Source organism: Bacillus rossius, chromosome 18, assembly GCF_032445375.1.
Source record: "Bacillus rossius redtenbacheri isolate Brsri chromosome 18, Brsri_v3, whole genome shotgun sequence".
Taxonomy (NCBI): domain Eukaryota; kingdom Metazoa; phylum Arthropoda; class Insecta; order Phasmatodea; family Bacillidae; genus Bacillus; species Bacillus rossius.
The window spans coordinates 23482412-23508749 of record NC_086345.1 but is presented as its reverse complement, the minus strand read 5'-3'; positions in this window follow the sequence as shown (position 1 = coordinate 23508749).

Genomic DNA, 26338 nt, shown 5'->3' with positions numbered 1-26338 from the left:
CAAATTTTATATGGATGCCAAAACCAATTCGCGAAATTTCCGTGTCTCAATGCATAACATAATTAACACACATTTTCTTGTTTACTGAAATAAGTTCTCAAATGTTGACGTAGTAAGAAGTTGTGGACTTCTCAGTGGCCGAAAACATATTCAGGTTTTTTTTAGTAACAACAAAGTATTAAGCAGGAACAAAACTAGAAAGGAAAGTCTACTTAATACTAACACCGGGCTGGTGCGAATACGTAAAACAATGTTCTATAGTAAATAAATAGTTCTATAAGTTACAATTCTGTAGCATTCACGAAATCGCACGAGTATGCCTTTTTTTTTTGAAGGACTAACTTTCAGCTACACCCTGTACCAACAAGATCAGCCAACTTTCTAGCATGCCTGTGCGCTACTTCTGAATGCAATCGATAAAGCTTTGTTCTCGATTCCGCCATCTCCCGAACAAATATATTCACCTATTGGTCCAGAGTAGATCGATCTGGAATCGACCGTATTTGAAGTCGACGCACACACCATGACTCGTTAAGGGGCCCGCCTCGTCAGGGGTGTATGTGTGTCAGTGAGGCGGGATGATAAGCGCGACGCTCGCTGGTGCTTCTAGCGCGGTGTCTCCTCTGGACTGGCGCGCAGTCTTCTCGTCGTGCGTATGAGCGGTGACGGTAACATTACATGGCGGAGAAATGAAGATAAAGGTGTAATGCAAGTCCCTCAAGTGCAGGGATGTTAGACGTACCAACTTGTTGGTACACATACCATTTTTCAGGGTCTTGTACCATGTACCAAGTATAAATTGTGCTGGTATGCAGAAATACCAACTTTGAACATCGACCATACGCGATGCGCCATGCATTACCAATTAACATTAGGCGTGGACGAATAATTAAAATAGTTGCGTTTTAATAATTCCATCTGTACACGTTTAATAAAACTGCATTTTAAGAGAAATTTTTAAGTGCTAATTTAATTAAAACCATTCATACTAGGTGCTAAAGTTTTTATGGCCATCTTATATTTTCAGAAGCTAGTTCTGTAGAAATTGATCACAGCGCCATGCCGTATTGCCGTCATGGCGTGCGGATTGAATAAAAAATAGGTTACCAACCTTATCATACTTTATTTGTTGACAATTGTGTAACCTTTTATGTTTCCAAAGTATATATCGTATTAAAGCAGTTTATATAAATATCATTATATATATATATCCTATATATATATATAATCTATGAAACAAAATCTACAGGATCTTTGTCAGTGTAAGATCTTGGAGTGTACCAGTTTTTCTTCTTCAGATACCAGCTTTTAGTGACATCTGTACCAGGTTCGTTGAGCCACTGTCTAACATCCCTGCTCAAGTGCTTTCAAGAATCTGTACTGGTTGTTTTACGACTGGAAATTACTCTGAAAACACGCATTGTAGCTTTCTAAAAATACAGTTTAAAAACTTAATCCAAAATCAAAAGTACTTTTCGGCCCTCAGCGAACTCTTGAATGCTTTTCGTAAACATACCCCACTCGGATATCTCGAGTGGTTTTGAAATCGCGTTGTTTTCCCTGAATCTCTGCTCACAGTGTGTGTGCCCGGGTAGACAGGGGCCTTAAGGTGGGTCTACGATTGGAAATTAAGAATTAAGAATTAGTCGTTGTACTTCAACATATGACTCTGTGTACACCAGTGTTACGGTTTGCGATTGTCGTATAGGAATTACGACGGGGTCATGTGCGAATCATATGTTGAATTAAGACTCAGCAGAGCTGGTTATATGTTTTATTTTCCCTTAAAAACTAAAGGAAGCGCCAATTAGATCACAGCAGGATGTGTCGTTGGCGCGAAATAATGTTTCGTTGCAGGGAAAAAAGTAGTCCAATTCTTTCCACACATTAGTCAACACTTCCGGAGTAACAGCGTCTTCAATTCTGTGTCTCAACTCATTAGGTAGTGGCACGAGGAACGTAGACACGAATTTCCATGAAGCCACAAAGGGGAAAATAACTCATGGCTTTATTTAAGGTAAAACTTATCTCATACATGCAAATAATAACCACAGCCATGTGTTGTACAAAGTTACAGTATCTTTCTTGAAATACTACAAACAATTTCTTGGCAACTGGTTTCGAAAGAAATCTTCTGTAGGAGTCCTGAAAAAGTTTTTGACGTGACAACGTCTAATAAATCGATGAACGCCGGCTGCACGCATGAAAAAGTGTCACGTTACGCACATTGTCCCGTTACGCTGTGTCCCGTTACGCTCATTGTACGCTTGCGCCGCATCTATCTCTCTTCACCTCGATTGGAACAACAATCGGTTTGACTATTTCGAGGCACATTAAACTTGAAATACTCCCATTCGTTTCCTACTTTTCCTATCATCGTCCTATCCTTAACATAACAACACAGATTGGAAGAAGTTAAATAGAAAACATGTATAAAAGTTATAGTTAAAATAATCTCTTCGTTAAAGAAATAAACATATTTGAATTAATGAGTGCAAATAAAAGTAAATTTATCAATTAAATTGTAGATTTAATTTCACTCATTCTTTGCATCCATACAAAATAGTGATAATTCAATAAAAATAATTCAATTATATTCATAAAATTATGCAATCATTTAATCAATTTTTTGTTATGACATTGTCACGTTAAACTATCGTCCGTAAACCGACTTTACAGACAACCAATTTTTTTTTTTTTCAATTCATCGACTTTCGTCCCATTTTCACAGGGAATAAAAAAAAAACTCCTTCTAAATGCCTTTTACCTAGACCTAAGATGTTTACACATTAAAAAAAAAAAAAATCAGCATGACTTTGAGAGTGAGATTTAAGTCACGGGCGTTCCCGAACGAACTTTGAGTTTCGATGCACCGTTTATAATAGAACACTCTTGTGTTTCCTTTCCCCCTCCCTCCAACAACGGCTCATTTATATTTTCGGTCGCGCCGTTTCAAGCGACGGAACTTCTTCTTCCGGAGGCAGGCACTTGTCAGAACAAATTTTCCTTACCCGCGTCAAATCTCTCTCTCTCCCCCTCCCCCTTTTCCAACCCGAGACCAATTCTTATCGTCCCTACAAACCGTCCAAGATTCTAGAACTCTCGGGAGAAACTTTTCCGTTCGTGTCCCGTCGTGTCTGCCGTCGTCAGAGGAGAGGGGTTAGAGGGGTTGGGAGAGGGAGTAAGGGAAAGGAAAGGAGGGGGTAGGGGGTACGGTGTTCGGGAATGGATCGCCTTCGAAGAGCTGGCGCAATAAGCGTAGAAGCCAGCCCAAATCCTCTTCCATAGGACGGGCGGTTGGGCGGTGTTAGGAGAGATTGCCGCAGGGGTTTCTATCGGAACTGCGGAGGACATACCACCCCTAGGGGTTGTTTGCTTACTTTGGGAAATCTCTCACGTCCGTTTTCCCTCCCCCTTCACCCCTCTACCTTGCTCCATATCTCTGGGACGTCATCTTTCTCTTCCGGGAAAAGACAGTAGAAAAATTTCCCTGTCTGCCCGTATCTTGTATAAAGAATTGAGCGTGGATTTCGCATTCGAACGAAACCACTGATAAAAAAAAAGGAGGTGAAGGGGCAAATACCCTTAGTCTCTTGTTTTGCCTGATGTTAAGGGCCCAACTGCACAGAAAAAAAAAAATGGTTGTCTGTAAAGTCGGTTTACGGACGATAGTTTAACGTGACAATGTCATAACAAAACATTAATGAAATGATGATTGCATACTTTTATGAATAAATTGAATCATTTTTTTAAATTATCACTATCTTGTACGGATAAAAAGAAGGAGTGAAATGAAACTACAATTGAATTGATAAATTTACTTTAACTTTCACTCATTAATTCAAATATGTTTAGGCCTATTACTTTAACGAACAGATTATTTTAACTATAACTTTTATACATGTTTGCTATTTAACTTCTTCCAATCTGTGTTATTCTGTTAAGGATAGAACGATGATAGGAAAAGTAGGAAACGAATGGGAGTGTTTCAAGTTTAATGTGCCTCGAAAAAGTCAAATCGATGGTTGTTCCAATCGAGTGGAAGAGAGATAGATGCGACGCAAGCGTACAATGAGCGTAACGGGACACAGCGTAACCAGACAATGTGCGTTACGGGACCTTTTTTTCGTGCGTGCAGCCGGCGTTCATCGATTTATTAGATGTTGTCACGTCAAAAATGACACAAAGATGGCGGACACACGTGTAGAAACATAAACCCGTATATAGTCACCTTCGTAAACATCAGGGTACATACCAAACGTATTGATGTGAAAAATGAAACATTAGAAAACTGGCATTACAGTGATTGTAATACAAATTCTACTCACTGTATGTCAAAGGGTTAGGTAGCACACCGATAAAGCAAGCGTTTATCCACCTCAATAGAAATGGGTCGAGACTCGTCACTGGCGAATATTTTTTTTTGCTTTTTTAATAACATTATAGTTTAATAATATTGTACAATAATAATAATGTTGAATAAGTTCAATAAGGTTAAAGTTTTTTGTAGTAATTATTTACTGACTTATTTCAGTCGTTTGAGCAAAAACAAATATACAAACTTATACTTAGTGTTATAATATATGTTTTTAAATGTTTCATGTTAATATTATAGCAACGCCATAGAAGTATGATTTTTAACTTGTGCGGAAGCATTAACTTTATGCTGAATTTTAACGATATGGTCAGTATTTTAATCAAAATGACGAGCCATTTATAATAGTTTAAAAATTCCGGTTGTTTCGTGTTGCTATGTGCGCATGATGGTGGCAAGCAATGATTACGATGTCAGAAAATATACTGGCGGCGGGGGCAGGAAGTACGTCTGTGATTCGCGCCCAGATATGTTGATTACTTGAAAAGAGAATTCTTTATTTGTCTGTATATTTATCACGCTCAGGCATTATTTTTTTAAAGAATTCTTCGTTCAGTTTCGTGTGCGAGTTTGGTTTTATAAGTTTTTTTTGCAACATAAACAACATGGGAACACGTTAATATGCTCGTTACCGAGTAAAGATGTTTACATATCACTGGGGAGTACTAAAAGACGCACACATTTTTTCCTTTTTTTTTTTTTGTCATTGCTATAATTTTATTTTGGAGGTCTAACATCTCAAATTGCACATTATTTTAAACACATTTTAACAAGTTAAGTTCTTAGATTGTTTGTGTATAGACTTAATTTGACACTTATTTAAAAAAAATAATTTTTATTGTTACTGTAAGTGACTGTTTGAAGCCTGCATTGCAGCTATTTTTTTTGACGTGATAACGTCGTATAAATCGATGAACGCCGGCTGCACGCACGAAAAAGCATGACACATTGCCACGTTCCACCTGAGCCGAGCGTGCAGGAACCGGCCAACCACCGTGCGAGAAAATCTTTTATATAATATCAAACAGGTTAAGGCGCGGGCTTTTTAAAAGCAGCAATTTAAAAAAAATTGATTTATTTGCCCAATTTCGTCATTTGAAATTAACAATTTATTGACATTGAATTGATTTCGGTTTATTTCTATAACTAATTGTTCGTGATTAAATTTAAACAAATTATTTAAATTAAATTTACAAAAAAACTGTAAATAATATTTGAAAATAAAATAAAGTATGCAATTATTCATCAATGTTTTCTTATGACGTTATCACGTGAAATTATCGTCCGTAAACCGACTTTACAGACAATCCCAATTTTTTTTTCTCTCTTCGTTCCTCTGTCAGCGAATACTGCAGGATGAGACAAGGGACGTTCAGTGTGTCCGATGTTGGAATGTGGGATTTCGGGAGGTTGGAAGGAGGGGTTTGGCGGGTGAAGGTTGAAGGGGAGGGGCAAGGGGAGGAATGGGGGTTTGGAAGACACGAACACACAAAAAAAGGCCAATATTCCTCGCATGCTGAAATATCCGCACTCCACATCGCCGACGGCTGGACGTGACGTCAACGCAAATTACTCCAACGGCACACTTTATTCGTTCGAGTCTTGGATATATATCTAGACGGAGAGGGAAGGGAAGAGATAAGAGGGGGAGAGAGAGAAGGAGAGAGATAGAGAGAAGAGGAGAGAGAGAAGTGGAGAGATAGAGAGAAGAGGAAAGAGAGAAGGAGAGAGAGAAGAAGAGAGAGAAGGGGAGAGAGAAGAGGGGAGAGAGAGAACGGGAGAGAGTTGAGGGGAGAGAGAGAAGGGGAGAGAGATAGAGAGAAGAGGAGAGAGAGAAGGAGAGAGAGAAGGGTTTGAGAGAGGGGGAGAGAGAAGGGAGAGAGAGAGAAGGGGAGAGAGATAGAGAGAAGAGAAGAGACAGAGAAGGAGAGAGAGAATGAGAGAAGGAGGGGAGAGAGAGAAAGGGAGAGAGAGAAGGGGAGGGAAAGAGAGATGGGGACAGAGAGAGGTAGAAGGGGGGTAGAGAGAGAAGAAGAGAGAGAGAAGTCCAGATCACAAGCACCACGCCAGACCCTCGTGATCTGAGCTGTACTGTCTCTTCCTGCCGGCACATCTGCAGCTGTTACGACCAGACTCGACTGTAGTCCAGCCTTGGCGCGTGTGTATACAATCACATACAGGCTGTTTGCAAATCGCTCGGCATAAACGCGGATTTCTCCATGAAAGGATGTCCAAGTTTCAATGGCACATGTGACAGTTTAATTTAGATCGTATACAACCAATGTGTGCACATTTAGTTGTACGGCACACATAATAATAATAATAATAATAACAATTTTATTTTCCCCCGTTTTTTACACTTTGTTTACAATTTTCACTTAATTAACCCGCGGAAATTTAGCACTCACGAAAGAAAACTTGTATGTGAGTGCATCTGGTCGCTTCAAATTACATGCGGTATTTTGACAAATGTTAAAATTTATAAATGTATAATAACTGAGGAATAAATATATAAAATATAACCTACGAAACATTACATTAGTTTCATAAAAATGTAAGTTAAAAAAGAGCAATTTTTTAAAATTAAATATAATGTATAAATAAAAAAACGTATAAATTATAACATTGTTACACGAATAAATGAAAATATAATTGAATAAAAGTTAGTATTTAATTTAAAGTACAAGTACAAAGTTATAACAATATGAAAAACAAAAAGTCAAAATCTTCACACACTTTGGTCAACACGTCCGGAGTAATGGAAGCAATAGCCTCTCCAATTTTGTGTCTAATTTTTTTTTACAAAACCGCAAAGGAAAAAAATCGGTTGGCGTTATGTCAGGTGAACGTGGCGCCCAGCGAATAAGAGCTCTATCGTCTCGACCATAAGGACCAATCCAACGGTCAGAGACTTCGACGTTCAAACCACTCTCGTACAAATTTCTCATATTTTTCATGTTACAAATGGACTTATGATACAAAACTCAAACAAAAAATTTAACATATCGTTTTCTAAAAAAAAAAAAATTGGTTATCTGTAAAGTCGGTTTGCGGACGATATTTTAACGTGACAACGTCATAACAAAACATTGATGAAATGATTGCATATTTTTGTGAATAAAATTGAATCATTTTTATTGAATTATCACTATTTTGTATGGATACAAAGGAGTGAGATTAAATCTACAATTTAATTGATAAATTTACTTTTATTTGCACGCATTAATTCAAATATGTTTATAAATTTAACGAAGAGATTATTTTAATTATAACTTTTATACATGTTTGCTATTTAACTTCTTCCAATCTGTGTTATTCTGTTAAGGATAGGATGATGATAGGAAAAGTAGGAAACGAATGGGAGTGTTTCAAGTTTAATGTGCCTCGAAAAAGTCAAATCGATGGTTGTTCCAATCGAGTGGAAGAGAGATAAGATGCGGCGCAAGCGTACAATGAGCTTAACGGGACACAGCGTAACGGGACAATGTGCGTTACGGGATATTTTTTCGTGCGTGCAGACGGCGTTCATCGATTTATTAGACATTGTCACGTCAAAAAAAAAAATTCAAAACGTGATTTAAACTGAACAATAAAATATTCGCTTTTCAAATAACAACATTTCTGGATGCGAACCACACACATAATTTCTGTGACCGCCGCTAGAATTCTCTTCGTGAATCGTAAACGTTGCTTGCCACCACCAAACTCAGATAGTAATTAAGAGCACGAAACAACCAGAAATTTTAAGCTATTCTAAACTGCTCCGGTAAACCCCCCGGCTTTGGACCTAATTTTTGACAAGGGAATTTTATTAAAATATTGCCAATCTTGTAAAAATTCACTAAACAGTACAAACTATAAAATTTCCAAGCACGGTAAAATATATACTTCTATATCATTACTAAAATATTAATAGAGACCGGAAAAATTCGCGGATTCATTTCGTGATATGTTAAAATTCAAATAATTATAGCGTTGTGCTGCTTATGCTATTGGTTCACTGTTAATGAAAGGAATCTCGGCCAATCAGAGACCAATCAATCAAAGAAGTATCCAACCACAAGTTACCGACTTGAGACGTCTCAAAATTCAGCACCCAATGAACAGGCGCCATTTGCCCAAGTAGGCAGAGGATCGTGGAGTCTATCCTGAAGTTCATTGAACACGCGAATTTTTTCTTGTCTCTAAATATTAATCTGAAAGTTCTTTAACATATATTATAACACTAAGTATATGTTTGTAGGATGGTTTCTGTTTGAACGACTGAAATCAGTCTGCAAGTACTTCCTGCAAACAATCCTTAACCTTACTGAGCTGATTCAACATTATTTTTAAAGTATAATATCATTAAAAAAAAAAAAACTGAAAAAATTTCTAGTGACGAGATTTGAACCTCGTCCTTTAAAGTTATTAAGCGCGCCCGCTATCACTATGCTAATAGAGCTATACGTCATTTTAGGAGGAGAATATGTATTGTAATCATATAGTGTCACTTTCCTTAGGTATTTTGAAACTCGTGTTTCCTTACTGCTATGACTATTTTAGTCCACCAAATATTTTCCAGGGAAATTTCAATTTACCATAAATTTTCATTTGGCACACCAATAAGTTTGGTATGTTTCTTAATGATTACGAAAGTGACTATATACAGGTTTATGTTGTTTGCACGTGTGTCCGCCAGTTGCGGATCCAGGATTTTGGTTTGGGAGGGGCTTTTCTCAGCGGAGGCTAGGCTTTATCAAGGCAAACACTAAAACAATAGTTGACCTAGATGCTTTTGGAGGGGGCTTGAGCCCCTTAGCCCCCCCTCTGGATCCGCTACTGGTGTCCACCATCTTTGTGTCACATTTCCGTTCATCAACTTCCATTCCATTTTTACATGCTTTATATTAGCTTCACCTGTATGTTTGTTTGTCTGTCCGTCTGTAACTCTTTCGACTAAGAGTGAGTGACTCATCACTGTAAAATGTCCCACCAATTTCATTACGTTCGCTAGCCGAGCGGTCTAAGGCGCGCGACTTCTGTGACGTCAGCATTCGGATTAATTGGTCGTGGGTTCTACTCCCGGCCTCACCGAAAGAATTTTTTTTTTTCCGGTAAATTCTAAGATTATATCCAACTGTAAATGATTCGGCGAGACTTTACCATTTCTTTGTGACGTTGCAACTTCAAATAGTTATCTCAGATGGTAATAGGTAGTGTCGGTAACTCATTTCCCTATGATAATTATACATAAATATAGTTTAAAAACCTAAAAAAAACATGCTTTTAAAGAATATCAAACTAAAAAGTTAAAAATAAATATAGTTTAAAAAACTAAAAAAAACATGCTTTTAAAGAATGTCAAACTAAAAAGTTAAAAATAAATATAGTTTAAAAAACTAAAGAAATTTGCTTTTAAAGATTATCAAACTAAAAAGTAAAAAATAATTTTAAAATTTAATTTATGACAATAGTATATAAGCAATACTAGTATAAATGAGAAAAAAGCATGGGGCGCTTAATATACAAAAAATATGGCACAAAGCGCCTCAAGCTTTTTTCTCATTTATACTAGTATTGCTTATATACTATTGTCATAAATTAAATTTTAAAATTATTTTTTACTTTTTAGTTTGATAATCTTTAAAAGCATGTTTCTTTAGTTTTTTAAACTATATTTATCACTAATTACTCCTACCAAATGCCGTATACCGACAGCTGACGTGTTTACACATTATATATAAAAAAAAATTCTGTTACCAATTCTAACAATATTTTAAATATTTAACCCATGTACAGACACGACTGATATAGTATGCATTTAATGATGAGTATTGCAAAGAATTATTTTTTTAAAAATTGTTTTTCGCGTCATGCAACACGAACCAATCACTCAAAACCCTGAAATAATTAGTTAAAGCGCTATTTTGCTTGCGTGGAAAAGCACGCGTAATGTTCAGTCAGTTATAATTAATTTGTTGCTGCCACTGTTACAGCATGTTATGGTAATTACGATCGACAATGTAATCAAGGCGAGGCGCGTTCACTTCAGCGTAGAAAACGTTGCCTCGCCGAATACAAACAACATCTCAAACCTTGCTGAAGAGTAAACAAAGGCCCCGTTATTCGACAAAATGGATAAACCCCTGCCGTTGTGGAAGTAGGCAACGTGGCACGCAATGCTGTGTATACATGTTGCAGGAAGGCATTCTGGCAGGCGGAACAAAACTAGGCATAATAATTATCTTTATTTATATATTTCTTGTGTGCGTGTGTATGTCACTGAACTCCTCCTAGACGGCTGGACCGATTTTGATGAAATTTTTTGTGTGAGTTCACGGGGATTCGAGGATGGTTTAGATTCACAATTGGATATTTTATCTCGATTCTGAGTTAAGAAAAAACTAAAAAAACACGCTTTAAAAGCAAAAAAACTAAGCATTATTGATAATTAGCCTCCATGGCAACGGACACTACCTGTAAACCTCCCACCCCTTCCTCGGCAGTCTGGAGCGCCAGTTGACTGGCCAGTCTCTACGCAAAAATTTATTGAGGCATTGCAACGCATGCCGGGCATTATCTAGTATTATATAAGAATTATTCTGTTCCGACTATTCTGTCGCAAATTTTACGCTGAAGAAATTTTTAAGCGCTTCGGGTGTGATGAGTTTTGTATTTTCTGACGATGCGAGGATTAGGAAAATGAAATCAAGATCATTAATTAACTACAACAACAATAATTGGCGAATGAAACAAAAAAAAATATTCCAGTCAACATAACCAATATTTTGTCATGAACGGTCAAACTTTAAGTTATTAAATTAAAACTATTTAAACTCTTTAGCTAACCGTGAATACAGTAGCAACGTAAAACATTAAAATAAATGGTTTAAAGGGAGTCCCAGCAGAAACCTGCTCCATCAGACCTGTCAGGCTTAATTGATTATTAATTATAAAATAAATATAATTCAATTTTAGCAATATAATTATTAATTTCCTTAATAATGTATTATGAGTATATGTATTTTTAATATGAATTTAATAGTGAATTCCTTTGTGTTCATTTTTTGGTAGTTTTTTTCGGTATCTTATTTTGACTGTATTCACTTTTCAGTGTCCTATATGATTGCTTGGATATTCGCGTATACAGTTAAAATTAAATTTTTATATTTTTTTTTCTATGTTTAAGTGATTTGTATTTATTTGTTTTATACTTGTATGATGCCAGCCTATTTGGCGATTAATAAATGTATAAATAAATATAAAAAATTAAATGGATTAATGTAATACGTGCCCATTGCCTGAACATATTCTAAAACGACTGTTTTACAGAAGAACATATTTTACGCGTAATATATCCAATAACGGATATTTAACACTCGCAAGCAAAGTAAATTTTAAGAAAAAAAATAATTTTTAACATTTTATAGTGTAAGATTTTAGCTCTCAGTAGAAAGCATTTGGTAGGAGTAATTTCATTAATGTGACGGAAGTCGCATCGAACAGAAATGTGAAACGACGGTGCTGCCACCTGTGGCGATGGCGCGAATTAAAGTTCATAAAGTCCCATCTGACCGTGGTTTTAGTCCATCTCACCGTGGATTTACCACATCTCACCGTGGATTTACCACATCTCACCGTGGATTTACCACATCTCACCGTGGGTTTACACCATCTGACCGTGGGTTTACCCCATCTGACCGTGGGTTTACCCCATCTCACCGTGGGTTTACCCCATCTCACCGTGGGTTGACCCCATCTGACCGTGGGTTTACCCCATCTCACCGTGGGTTTACCCCATCTCACCGTGGGTTTACCCCATCTGACCGTGGGTTTACCCCATCTCACCGTGGGTTTACCCCATCTGACCGTGGGTTGACCCCATCTCACCGTGGGTTGACCCCATCTGACCGTGGGTTTACCCTTTCTGACCGTGGGTTTACACCATCTGACCGTGGGTTTACCCCATCTCACCGTGGGTTTACCCCATCTCACCGTGGGTTGACCCCATCTGACCGTGGGTTGACCCCATCTGACCGTGGGTTTACCCCATCTCACCGTGGGTTTACCCCATCTGACCGTGGGTTTACCCCATCTCACCGTGGGTTTACCCCATCTCACCGTGGGTTTACCCCATCTGACCGTGGGTTGACCCCATCTCACCGTGGGTTTACCCCATCTCACCGTGGGTTTACCCCATCTCACCGTGGGTTTACCCCATCTGACCGTGGGTTTACCCCATCTGACCGTGGGTTTACCCCATCTCACCGTGGGTTTACCCCATCTGACCGTGGGTTTACCCCATCTCACCGTGGGTTTACCCCATCTCACCGTGGGTTTACCCCATCTCACCGTGGGTTTACCCCATCTCACCGTGGGTTTACCCCATCTCACCGTGGGTTTACCCCATCTGACCGTGGGTTGACCCCATCTCACCGTGGGTTGACCCCATCTCACCGTGGGTTGACCCCATCTGACCGTGGGTTTACCCCATCTGACCGTGGGTTTACCCCATCTCACCGTGGGTTTACCCCATCTCACCGTGGGTTGACCCCATCTGACCGTGGGTTTACCCCATCTCACCGTGGGTTGACCCCATCTGACCGTGGGTTTACCCCATCTGACCGTGGGTTTACCCCATCTGACCGTGGGTTTACCCCATCTCACCGTGGGTTTACCCCATCTCACCGTGGGTTTACCCCATCTCACCGTGGGTTTACCCCATCTGACCGTGGGTTTACCCCATCTGACCGTGGGTTTACCCCATCTCACCATGGGTTGACCCCATCTGTCCGTGGGTTTACCCCATCTGACCGTGGGTTTACCTCATCTGACCGTGGGTTTACCCCATCTCACCGTGGGTTTACCCCATCTCACCGTGGGTTGACCCCATCTGACCGTGGGTTTACCCCATCTGACCGTGGGTTTACCCCATCTGACCGTGGGTTTACCCCATCTCACCGTGGGTTGACCCCATCTCACAGTGGGTTGACCCCATCTGACCGTGGGTTTACCCCATATCACCATGGGTTTACCCCATCTGACCGTGGGTTTACCCCATCTGACCGTGGGTTTACCCCATCTCACCATGGGTTGACCCCATCTGACCGTGGGTTTACCCCATCTCACCGTGGGTTTACCCCATCTGACCGTGGGTTTACCCCATCTCACCGTGGGTTTACCCCATCTCACCGTGGGTTGACCCCATCTGACCGTGGGTTTACCCCATCTCACCGTGGGTTGACCCCATCTGACCGTGGGTTTACCCCATCTGACCGTGGGTTTACCCCATCTGACCGTGGGTTTACCCCATCTGACCGTGGGTTTACCCCATCTGACCGTGGGTTTACCCCATCTGACCGTGGGTTTACCCCATCTGACCGTGGGTTTACCCCATCTGACCGTGGGTTTACCCCATCTCACCGTGGGTTTACCCCATCTCACCGTGGGTTGACCCCATCTGACCGTGGGTTTACCCCATCTCACCATGGGTTGACCCCATCTGACCGTGGGTTGACCCCATCTGACCGTGGGTTGACCCCATCTGACCGTGGGTTGACCCCATCTGACCGTGGGTTTACCCCATCTGACCGTGGGTTTACCCCATCTCACCGTGGGTTTACCCCATCTCACCGTGGGTTTACCCCATCTCACCGTGGGTTTACCCCATCTCACCGTGGGTTGACCCCATCTGACCGTGGGTTTACCCCATCTCACCATGGGTTGACCCCATCTGACCGTGGGTTTACCCCATCTCACCGTGGGTTTACCCCATCTCACCGTGGGTTTACCCCATCTGACCGTGGGTTTACCCCATCTGACCGTGGGTTGACCCCATCTCACCATGGGTTGACCCCATCTGACCGTGGGTTGACCCCATCTGACCGTGGGTTGACCCCATCTGACCGTGGGTTGACCCCATCTGACCGTGGGTTTACCCCATCTGACCGTGGGTTTACCCCATCTCACCGTGGGTTTACCCCATCTCACCGTGGGTTTACCCCATCTCACCGTGGGTTTACCCCATCTCACCGTGGGTTGACCCCATCTGACCGTGGGTTTACCCCATCTCACCATGGGTTGACCCCATCTGACCGTGGGTTTACCCCATCTCACCGTGGGTTTACCCCATCTCACCGTGGGTTTACCCCATCTGACCGTGGGTTTACCCCATCTGACCGTGGGTTGACCCCATCTCACCATGGGTTGACCCCATCTGACCGTGGGTTTACCCCATCTCACCGTGGGTTTACCCCATCTGACCGTGGGTTTACCCCATCTCACCGTGGGTTGACCCCATCTGACCGTGGGTTTACCTCATCTCACCGTGGGTTGACCCCATCTGACCGTGGGTTTACCCCATCTGACCGTGGGTTGACCCCATCTCACCATGGGTTGACCCCATCTGACCGTGGGTTTACCCCATCTCACCGTGGGTTGACCCCATCTCACCGTGGGTTGACCCCATCTCACCGTGGGTTGACCCCATCTGACCGTGGGTTTACCCCATCTGACCGTGGGTTTACCCCATCTCACCGTGGGTTTACCCCATCTCACCGTGGGTTTACCCCATCTCACCGTGGGTTGACCCCATCTGACCGTGGGTTGACCCCATCTGACCGTGGGTTGACCCCATCTGAACGTGGGTTTACCCCATCTCACCGTGGGTTTACCCCATCTCACCATGGGTTGACCCCATCTGACCGTGGGTTGACCCCATCTGACCGTGGGTTTACCCCATCTGACCGTGGGTTTACCCCATCTCACCGTGGGTTTACCCCATCTCACCATGGGTTGACCCCATCTGACCGTGGGTTTACCCCATCTGACCGTGGGTTTACCCCATCTGACCGTGGGTTTACCCCATCTGACCGTGGGTTTACCCCATCTGACCGTGGGTTTACCCCATCTGACCGTGGGTTTACCTCATCTCACCGTGGGTTGACCCCATCTGACCGTGGGTTGACCCCATCTCACCGTGGATTTACCCCATCTGACCGTATGTTTACCCCATCTCACCGTGGTTTGACACCATCTGACCGTGGGTTTACTCCATCTGACCGTGGTTTGACCCCATCTGATCGTGGTTGACCCCATCTCACCGTGGGTTGATACCATCTCACCGTGGGTTGAACCAATCTCAACGTGGGTTTACCCCATCTGACCGTGGGTTTACCCCATCTCACCATGGGTTTACCCCATCTCACCGTGGGTTTACCCCATCTCACCGTGGGTTTACCCCATCTCACCATGGGTTGACCCCATCTGACCGTGGGTTTACCCCATCTGACCATGGGTTTACACCATCTCACCATGGGTTGACCCCATCTGACCGTGGGTTTACCCCATCTCACCGTGGGTTTACCCCATCTCACCGTGGGTTGACCCCATCTGACCGTGGGTTGACCCCATCTCACCGTGGATTTACCCCATCTGACCGTATGTTTACCCCATCTCACCGTGGGTTGACCCCATCTCACCGTGGGTTTACCCCATCTGACCGTGGGTTTACCCCATCTCACCGTGGGTTTACCCCATCTCACCGTGGATTTACCCCATCTGACCGTATGTTTACCCCATCTCACCGTGGTTTGACACCATCTCACCGTGGGTTTACCCCATCTGACCGTGGGTTGACCCCATCTCACCGTGGATTTACCCCATCTGACCGTATGTTTACCCCATCTGACCGTGGTTTGACCCCATCTGATCGTGGGTTGACCCCATCTCACCGTGGGTTGATACCATCTCACCGTGGGTTGAACCAATCTCAACGTGGGTTTACCCCATCTAACCATGGGTTTACCCCATCTCACCGTGGGTTTGACCCCATCTGACCGTGGGTTGACTGCATCTGACCGTGGGTTGACCCTATATGACCGTGGGTTGCCCCATATGTTCGTGGGTTGATCCCATCTGAACGTTGGTTGCCCCTTCTGACCGTGGATTACCCCATCTGACTGCGAGTTGCCCCATCTGACCTTGAGTTGCCCCATCTGACCGTGGTTTGACCCCAACTGACCGTTGTTTGACCCCATATAACCGTGGGTTGCCCCATCTGACTGTGAACGTTGCCGCCGTCGGCGCAGTGGTTCTATACAAGGCGTGAGCGTGGACGGCTGCAGGCTACATGGCGTGCTGAGGAAATTATCTTCCCCCCCCCGGAAAGATCTCTCCACCACCCCCCTCCCATTGCTACGCAATCAACCCTCTCTTTCCCCCCCCCCCTCTCCCGGAGGGGGTCCGAGGTCTTTAATTACCAGAAGACCTCCAGTAGCCCTACCCAAACCCCCTTCTTTACAATTACCCCCACCCTTTTCAACCCTTGAAGTCGCGGGGTGAGCCTTGGGGGCGCGGCGTGTAATTACTTTGATCAAACTAGTCCCTTCTCCGGAATTACAATTAACAATAGGAGAAAGCCCGACAGGGTGGAAGGAAAAAGAAACGTATCTTCCCCTCTCTCCCCCCACCCCGGGCGAAAATACTTCCCAATGGTGAAGGAAGGGGTGAAACTCTGTGCCTAGCTCGAGACAAAATTTGGCCTCCGATATCTGGACAGTGACGAAGCGAAGATAATAAAGATAATAAAAGAAATTTCATAAACTGAAATTTTCCATGTATACTATATATAGTAATTTTTTTTTTTTACGTGACAACGTCTAATAAATCGGTGAACGCCGGCTGCACAAACGAAAAAGTGTCCCGTTACGCACATTGTCCCGTTACGCTGTGTCCCGTTACGATCTTTGTACGCTTGCGCCGCATCTATCTCTCTTCCACTCGATTGGAACAACCATCGATTTGACTTTTCCGAGGCACATGAAACTTGAAACACTCCCATTCGTTTCCTACTTTTCCTATCATCGTCCTATCCTTAACAGAATAACACAGATTGGAACGAGTTAAATAGCAAACATGTATAAACGTTAAAGTTAAAATAATCTCTTCGTTAAAGTAATAAACATATTTTAATTAATGATTGCAAATAAAAGTAAATTTATCAATTAAATTGTAGATTTAATTTAACTCATTCATTGTATCAATACAAAATAGTATAAATTCAATAATAATGATTCCATTTAATTCATAAAAGTATGCAATCATTTCATCAATGTTTTGTTATGACGTCACGTTAAAATATCGTCCGTAAAACGACTTTACAGACAACCAATTTTTGATTTTGTAAATGGAACATAAATATTCAAGTAATATTACACATATTTCACAATTTTGTACATCTATATGAAAATAACTGCATCACTCCAAAATTGTGTCCGCAGTAATACAGGGTTCAGTTTTTTTTACCCGGGCATTTATGCTCCGACATTTAAAGTTATTTGCAAAACCGTTCGCTGAATAGCTTTCCGGCATTAACAAAGCACATTAATAAGCACGATAAAACAAAATATTGAATGCTCGATTATATTTTTAATGGTTTGAAAAAAAAATTATGCTTGATTGAAACATCAATTAAAATGTGAAATCATGCGGCAAATTTCTTGCAAGAAATACTCAGTGTTATCTCGAAAAACGTACTTCGTGTATACAAAAATAACTTTAGGCATGTGTTTTTTTTGTAGTATCACAAATAATAATGTATACAGGCTTTCACGGCCATTGTCTGACGTAGCTTGGCTTCTGGGTTGTAGCCACGTCCTTGGTGAATAATCCACCGACGTTTCGGTCGACATTGCAGTCGCCATCATCAGAGAGCAGTTACTCTGGGTAACGTCGGTGAATTATTCACCAAGGACGCGGCTTCAACTCAGAAGCCAAGCTGTATCACAAACTATTACTTGGAAACAGGTTTCCAGTGGAATATTTTGTAAAAGTACAGAATTTTTTTTTCTGTGTACCAGGTAATTCGTCCGTGCTTTGCTTTGCTACGCAACTGTCGCGTCTCAGACAAAAGGAAAATAAAATTAAATAAAAATTTGAAAAACAACAAACGTAACAAAAAAATCGTTAGAACGTATTAAACTGGAGGAAATATGGAATTCTTGATTATTTTTAAGTGGCCTTCAGATCGCATTGCCGGCTTTGCCCGGGTGAGAATTTATTATGATTTTTTTATTTATTGTGGGTGGTATTAGGTGGCGTAAATGTGTGACGATTTGGTTAATTTTGTTATTATGTTATATTATTCTGCAAACGTGTAATACAAAATCTTGTGACATTAATTAATTTTTAGCTAATTAAGATTCCGCAGCGAAATAATACGCGAGCCATACTTCAGTTCAATTCGGTGCAACGGCATTTCTAGCGCATTTAACGAATTAAAAGAAATTCACTATGAGGCATCAACAATGCAATAGCCGTTGCCATGACAAGAATAATGCAACAGAAATTGCAATAGCCGTCGCCATGGAGACGAAGGAAGCATCAACAAGCCTTTGTCATGCAGATTATCAGGAAAACTTTGTTAAAATTAAATAAAAAAAGAGGGTTATCTACCACCAAGATCGCGTTGTGTGTCTATGAAAAAATTGATAATTTACAAGAATGTTCATTTTCTCATATATGTAAATATATAATTTATTTAATAAGCGTCAGCCAACATAAATAGCCAGAAATAGGCTGACATTATACAAATTCAAAAAAAAATATAAAGGCAAACTCAAACACAGAAGTAAAACAAAATACGAAACAAATGTGAAAGGCTGAAGTATATATCTTAGCTATCAACTAGAAATATATTAAGTAATAAATACAGTTAAAATAAAAAAAACAAATAAACTACTACTAAAATACGTAAAAAAATAATGAATTGTTAAATTACATTTATAGCGTTGTTCTAATACACCCTCTGTAGACGTAAATAATTAATTTTACTAACAGTTAAATACTAATAATAATAATACACTTTGGCTGCACTAAGGGATACAGTAGTGTTCATTTGTGACATCATGACGTCTAACCCTTCATTTTCCGACCAACAACATAAAAAAATAATAATGTAAATATTGTTAACAAAAAAGTTCTAGTAATTATCTAATATTTCATCATACATAGGTGTTGGTAAATCATTTACAGTTTTTTATAATTTTCATGATTGGGTGTTTTTTTTGCATTAAGTATTATTGTTAACGGTATTTTATTTAGTATTGCAATTTCAAATACAGTCATGTTTAAAGGATACGAAAAAAACATATATCTATTTTATTTCTTTCGAGGTCCAAAATGGAGTCTTTCTTTTTCCTACCTTTTCTTGCAAAGGTCACCCAGCGTTTCAAAAGAAAAAAAGGGATTTGGGGGGGGGGGGGGGGTTGTCTGTAAAGTCAGTTTACGGACGATAATTTTACGTGATAACGTCATAAGAAAACATTGATGAAAAATTGCATACTTTTTCATAATTTTCAAACATTATTTACAGTTTTTGCAAATTTAATTTAAAATAATTTGGTTTAAATATAATCACGAACAATTAGTTTAAAAAAAACCGCCTTAACCTGTTCGATATTAAAGAAGTTTTTCTCGCACGGTGGTTGGCCGGTTTCTTGCACGCTCGGCTCAGGCGGAACGTGACAATTTTTCGTGCGTGCAGCCGGCGTTCATCGATTTATAAGACGTTGTCACGTCAAAAAAGCGTGCGTGATGCTGACCCACGGTTTCAGAGGTCGTGCATCACAACTATAGACCAGAAAAATTCTCGGATTCGTTTTCGCAATGGGTTGAAATTCAAATGCATACGTATTTGAGATGCTTTCGTCATTAGCTCACTGTTCACCTGAAGATCCTAGGGCCAATTTTAAAAACTTGAACAAGAGACCTGCAAAATTCGCGGATTCATTTAATGATATGCTACAATTCAAATAATTATGCCTTAGCGCTGCTTCTACCACTGGTCCACTGTTAATCTGGAGTAATGAGGGCCAATTAGAGACCCTCACTCATAGAAGTGTCGAATCACAGACAATAAGTCGAGACGACTCACAAGTCAGCAGACAATGAACAGGTGGCACTTGCCCCGAGTGTGTAGAGTGTAGTAGAGTCTATCCTGGAGGTCATCGAAACCGCGAATTTTGCAGGTCTCTAACTTCAACCAAAGAGCCAGCAATGACCGCCTACAAGTAAGCAAACCAATGAACTGACGTTGATAGCCATAGTATACAGAGGAATCTGTAGTATAGGGGCAGGCATTTTACGCGAATAAATCTGAACGCCTGTTGGACTGCAATAATGCACACTCGAATCAGCGGTTTCTCCCTTGCGATTGGCGGCCGTCTGCGAGAGAAGTCGTTGCCTTGCTTCACCGAGCCACTCAGGACGCTTTTGCTTCCGCACTGAGCTACTGTGATTGGTGTTGGGACAATCGGCCATGTACCTGAGAGAAACTCACCCAATCACGAAAAACACAAGACGATGATACAGTGTTTAAGCTCTCAGCTAGTCTCGGAATCTTTTCGCGAAATATGCATGCCCCTAACCCGTGGTAGAGACCGGAAAAATTCGCGGGTTGATTTCATTATATGCTAAAATTCAAATAATTATACCGTTGTGCTCCTTCTGCTATTGGTTCACTGTTAATATGTAGGACTCTTGGCCAATTAGAAACAATCAATCAAAGAGGTATCCAACCACAAGTTACCCACTTGAGACGCCTCATAATTCAGTACCCAATGAACGGGCGCCGTTTGCCCAAGTAGGCAGAGTATCGTGGAATCTATACTGGAGGTCATTGAACTCGCGAATATTTCCAGTCACTAACCATAGGAAATAAAAAATTAAAAAATCGCTCATTGATTGCGTGACTTACGTACTGTCTGCGAAGTGCTGCCGTAGCGAGGGCGGATCTCTTGTCGCGCGCGCGAACAGGGCTGACAGGGGCAAAGCCCCTAATCGAAAAAAAGAAAAAAAAAACAATTTGAGTGAGTATTTCAGTAACTCACCATACATGTGTAACACCTAACCTCGGTAGCGAGCATTTTCACGTGTTCTCAAGTTGCAAACACACTTGCGATTAGAGACATGAAAAAATAACTTACGGTCCCGTTTCGCGATAGGGTCGAATCCAAATACTATTTTTTTTTTAACTTTTTTGCTGCTTGAGTGATTTGCCCAAAGAAAATCTGAAGGACTCTTGAGCCAAATCTCGAAACGCAGCCAAAATGACCTCAAAATGGCGGCGCTTCCCCCTCCACCGCGCGCCTTACGCCACAATCCTAACTTTAGCGTAACGAATTCTTTGATCCTTTAGCTATCCAGGGGTGTGATTAAATATCGGATGGAGATGATAGATTTGTAGCTGCAACACCAAACATGTATCCCCTGATTTCTTCATAATTCGTTTTTTTTTAAATTGCCTCTCACTATGGAAGCAATTTTAAAGACGTATTCACGTCATAAAATGTTTGGACTCTAGCCCTTCGCGAAATGAAACAGCGGGTATTTTCCGAACCGTAACGATAGCTAGAGACCTGCAAAATTCGCGGGTTAAATGACCTCCAGGATAGACTCTAATATCCTCTACACACTCGGGCAAATGCCACCTGTTCATTGGCTGCTGACTTGTGAGTCGTCTCGACTGAGTTTCTGTGATTCGACACTTCTATGAGTGAAGATCTCTAATTGGCCCTCAGTCCTCCAGATTAACAAGGGACCTATGGCAGAAGCAGCACTAAGGTATATTTATTTGAATTTTTAGCAAAACACGATATGAACCCGCGAATTTTTCAGCTCTCTACCTCCCACTATGGAAGCAATTTTAAAGACGTATTCACGTCATAAAATGTTTGGACTCTAGCCCTTCGCGAAATGAAACAGCAAAGTATTTTCCGAACCGTAACGATAGCTCACCATGTGGAAAGGACGTAGCTGACTGCAGCTCCGACCACTGTTCGCACGCCACTGTTCTTGGTTCGATACTCGACGCAGGAAGAAAGACGTGTTACTGGAAGAAGGTCTGTGCGACTTAGAGCACTGCAAGACGATCCTTTTTCCCCCCTCCCTTTCCACTATGCCCCACGGCTCGTTCATAAATTTCACATCAGCGTTACGTCACGTACCGAGCTGCAAGGCTTTCCCAACACGCGCGCTATCTGACGTCCAACTCTTGGACTGGCCAGCGAGGTCGATATCTCTCGCAGAAGGATGAACCAGACAGACCTATATCCCATTCCCCGGATGCATTCAAGACGAGCAGTTTGAAAATTTTTGACGTGACAACTTCTAACAAATCGATGAACGCCGGCTGCTCGCACGAAAAAGTCTCCCGTTAAGCACATTGTTCCGTTACGCTGTGTCCTGTTACGTTCGTTGTTCCGTTACGCTGTGTCCCGTTACGCTCATTGTCTGTTACGCTGTCTTCCGTTACGCTGTCGGCGAGTGCAGTAATAATAGGTTATGTGACAATTGACTAAAAAATTATGGTGATTCATATAACTGATGATAGATATTTGATTACAGTTTATTTATATGAAAACTTGCTCATAATTATATTTAAACTTTATTGCTAAACGCCAGTTTTTAAAATTAATTACAAGTCATCTACACGTGAACTGTTTCGTCGACTGTTTATAAAGTGAAGTGAAAAGTTAATGTGGTTTTCATTGCGTATTACAACAACAATTTCGGCAATGTAGGTTAATTATTCTTGCATTTTAAAAATATGATTACTAGTATAATTTCAAGTATTTATTCTTTTATTATTAAAAATAAAAATGATTCAATTTTGTTCATAAAAGTATGCAATCATTTCATCAATGTTTTGTTATGACGTCAAGTTAAACTATCGTCCGTAAACCGACTTTACAGACAACCAATTTTTTTAAATAGTGCCTCACTTACAATGTTTAACTATCTTCTACCCGAAATACGTTAAATGTTTTTCACATAATAGTAGATCTTAGTGTTTGTATGCCGTTAGAAAGATCGTCAAACGCTGGTAAAGCGTATGGTTAAAAACTGAATTTTTTCCCCAAAGTGGATAATAACTATTGCAGTGCGCTTAAAAAGATTAGTCATTAAACAAAATACTTAAAAATAGATTAAAAACTCGTTTAAGAATATACAGTACGTACCTCACGTTTTTATTACTGTTGCTTATAGTTATAACAGCAGTTTCAAACTGCATCAACCATTTATTCAATTTAAATAAGAAAAAAATCAGTCTATGCTTTTTGAAAAGCCTTAGCATTTAGTTTCATAACGAGGTGTTTTACAACTGATGATAAATAAGCTTGAATTTGTAAAAATTTTATGATGTTTGTGGGGGAACTGGAAAATAAGAAATAAAAAGGGGTTGAGGGGGGGGTGGTAATAATTATCTGTCCAGAGCGCTAGCCTCCTGCTAGCTACTTGTATCCGAGAACGAATTCCTTCCGTAAACGAAGAGGGTTTGTGTTCTACCGGACGATAATTCACGCCGCTCTGGGGCAGGCTGGGTGGGGGGTTTCTGCGGGGGCGAATGAAGAAGAGTTTTTTGGGGTGAGCGAGTGGGGGGGGGGGGGGGGGGGGGGTTGGGAATTGGAAAGGGGGGGGGGTTGGTGGGAGAAGAGAAGCGAGTTCACACGGCAGGACCACACGCGAAGGCGAGGGATGTTCCAACCCCTTTTTGTGTGAAGGCAGATAGGTCTACCACTTACAGAACGGCCGCGCCAAAAAACCCCGCAGAAGTAAAAAAAAAAAAAAGCTAATAGTGGGAAGGAACAATGATTCACTGTTCTCGAGCACGCTACATACAAGCTCTTTCTCGCCATCACGCCTCGTTACGCGATTGACAAAAAAAAACCCACATCCATTAGCGACTCAACCACCCGTTTTGTACGTGGCTTGACACACTGCACGGCGAAGTGATTTGTTGCCAAGAAATAGTTCGTGATGCCAAAATAAAGACAGCGTATTTTAAATTCGTGATTCGAGATGATTAGAGACTGGAAAAATTTCGCGAGTTCGATGACCTTCAGGATAGACTCCACAATCCTCTGCCCACTTGGGCAAACGGCGCCTGTTCATTGGGTGCTGAATTTTGAGACGTCTCAAGTCGGTAACTTGTGATTGGATACTTCCTTGATTGATGGTCTCTGATTGGCCGAGATTCCTTTCATATTAACAGTGAACCAATAGCAGAAGCAGCACAACGCTATAATTATTTGAATTTTAACATACCACGAAATGAATCCGCGATTTTTTCCGGTCTCTAAGTATTTATTACGAAAAAAAAATTAAATTAATGTTTCTTTCAAGCTAATTTTTTTAAAAGCACATTGAAAAAAAGGTAATCGAATGTTCAATAATTAGACTTTATTTAGTTTCAGTATGCTTATTAATGTGCGCAGTTTATACTGGAAAAATTGGTCAGGGAATTGTTTACAAATAACTTTAACTACTGGTAGTACTAACTGCGACAACACAAAGCATGAAGTTCCCAGGTAAGAATCCAAACATTTTTATCACAGCGAAATAAAAAAAATTTGTTAGTGATGCAGTTGTTTACGAATTTACAAACATCTGTAATTTTTCGTGGACTATTTTTGTTACATTAAAAATTTTTTTTACAGTGTTGCGTGTTCGCACGATAATTCGGCCTGAAAAATTTTTCCCGTGGGGCAGTCAGTGGTATACTTTGGTCGGGGGGGGGGGGGGGGGGGGAGGTGTGTGTGTGATAAAGTTTCTGGAAGATGATACGACGTGGACGCCGGGCATGGAACAAAAAAGTGTGTGGGAGAGAGGAAGACAGAGAGAGAGAGAGAGAGAGGAGAGAGAGAGAGAGAGGACATTGGAATCCACACATACACTCCCTCGACCAACGCAAGGAAACGAAATGCCCTGTCTGAGAACCGGAGTGAGCTACGAAGGGAAGAAATTGATATCCGACAGATATAAACCTTTCAATTTTTTTTCCCCGTCTTCTCCCGTCCTCCCACACCCCCTCTTTATCAAATTTTCAGCCCCCTCCACTCCTTCTCGGTGGCGTTGAATTGGTTTCGCCTCATCTACGGATCTCTACCTTCTTCCTTTATTTTCCAGCATGAGTTCGCAGCACTAGAACAACCTTAATATAAGAGGAAGTATCGAATGAAGGGGAGAAGAAGGGGAAAAAAAAGTTGAACACAAAAGAAATCCGTTTTTCTTTGTCTGACGTGAAATCATGCGCGAATAACAATCGAAATTTTTTTTTATGCCAAGGATGGATGGATGGGATGAATGAATGAATGAATTAACTAATGAATGAATGAATGGGTGAGTTAATTGGTGTTCGATAGCACTCGCCATTTAGGTAGATTCCGAGAAAGGCAATCTATTGCAGTGTAATTTCTGTAAAAAAAAAAAAATATTTTTACATAGTTTTACAGGATGAGTCTTAATTCGACAAAAAAAAAACTTCAGCTGAAGGTTGGTCACGGCAAAATAAGTTGAAAACATGTACATGATTCACGGCCTAAAGTGATATACAAGGATAATGACTCGAGGCCAGAAAAATTCGCGGGTTCAATGACCTCCAGGATAGACTCCCAATATCCTCTACACACTCGGTAAAATGCCAACTGTTCATTGGCTGCTGACTTGTGAGTCGGTCTCGACTGGGTGGCCTGTGATTCGACACTTCTACGAGTGAGGGTCTCTAATTGGCCCTCAGTCCTCCAGATTAACAGTGGACCAATGGCAGAAGCAGCACTAAGGTATAATTATTTGAATTTTAGCATAAACACGAAATGAACCCGCGAATTTTTCAGGTCTCTAATGATGATATACGTAGAGACCTGCAAAATTCGCGGTTTCGATGGCCTTCAGGATAGACTGCACATACCTCTGTATACTCGGGCAATAACGCAAGTTCATTGGCTGTCGACTTGTAAGTCGTCTCAGCTGGTTTGTTTGTGATTCAATCCTCCTTCGGTTGAGGGTTTATAACTGGTTGAGATTCGTCAGATGAACAGTAAGCCAATAGCAAAATTATCTAAGAGGTATATGTGTTAGAATTCTAGCCTATCACCGAATGAATCCGCGAATTTTGCAAGTCTCTAGATATTCGTCTTGGAA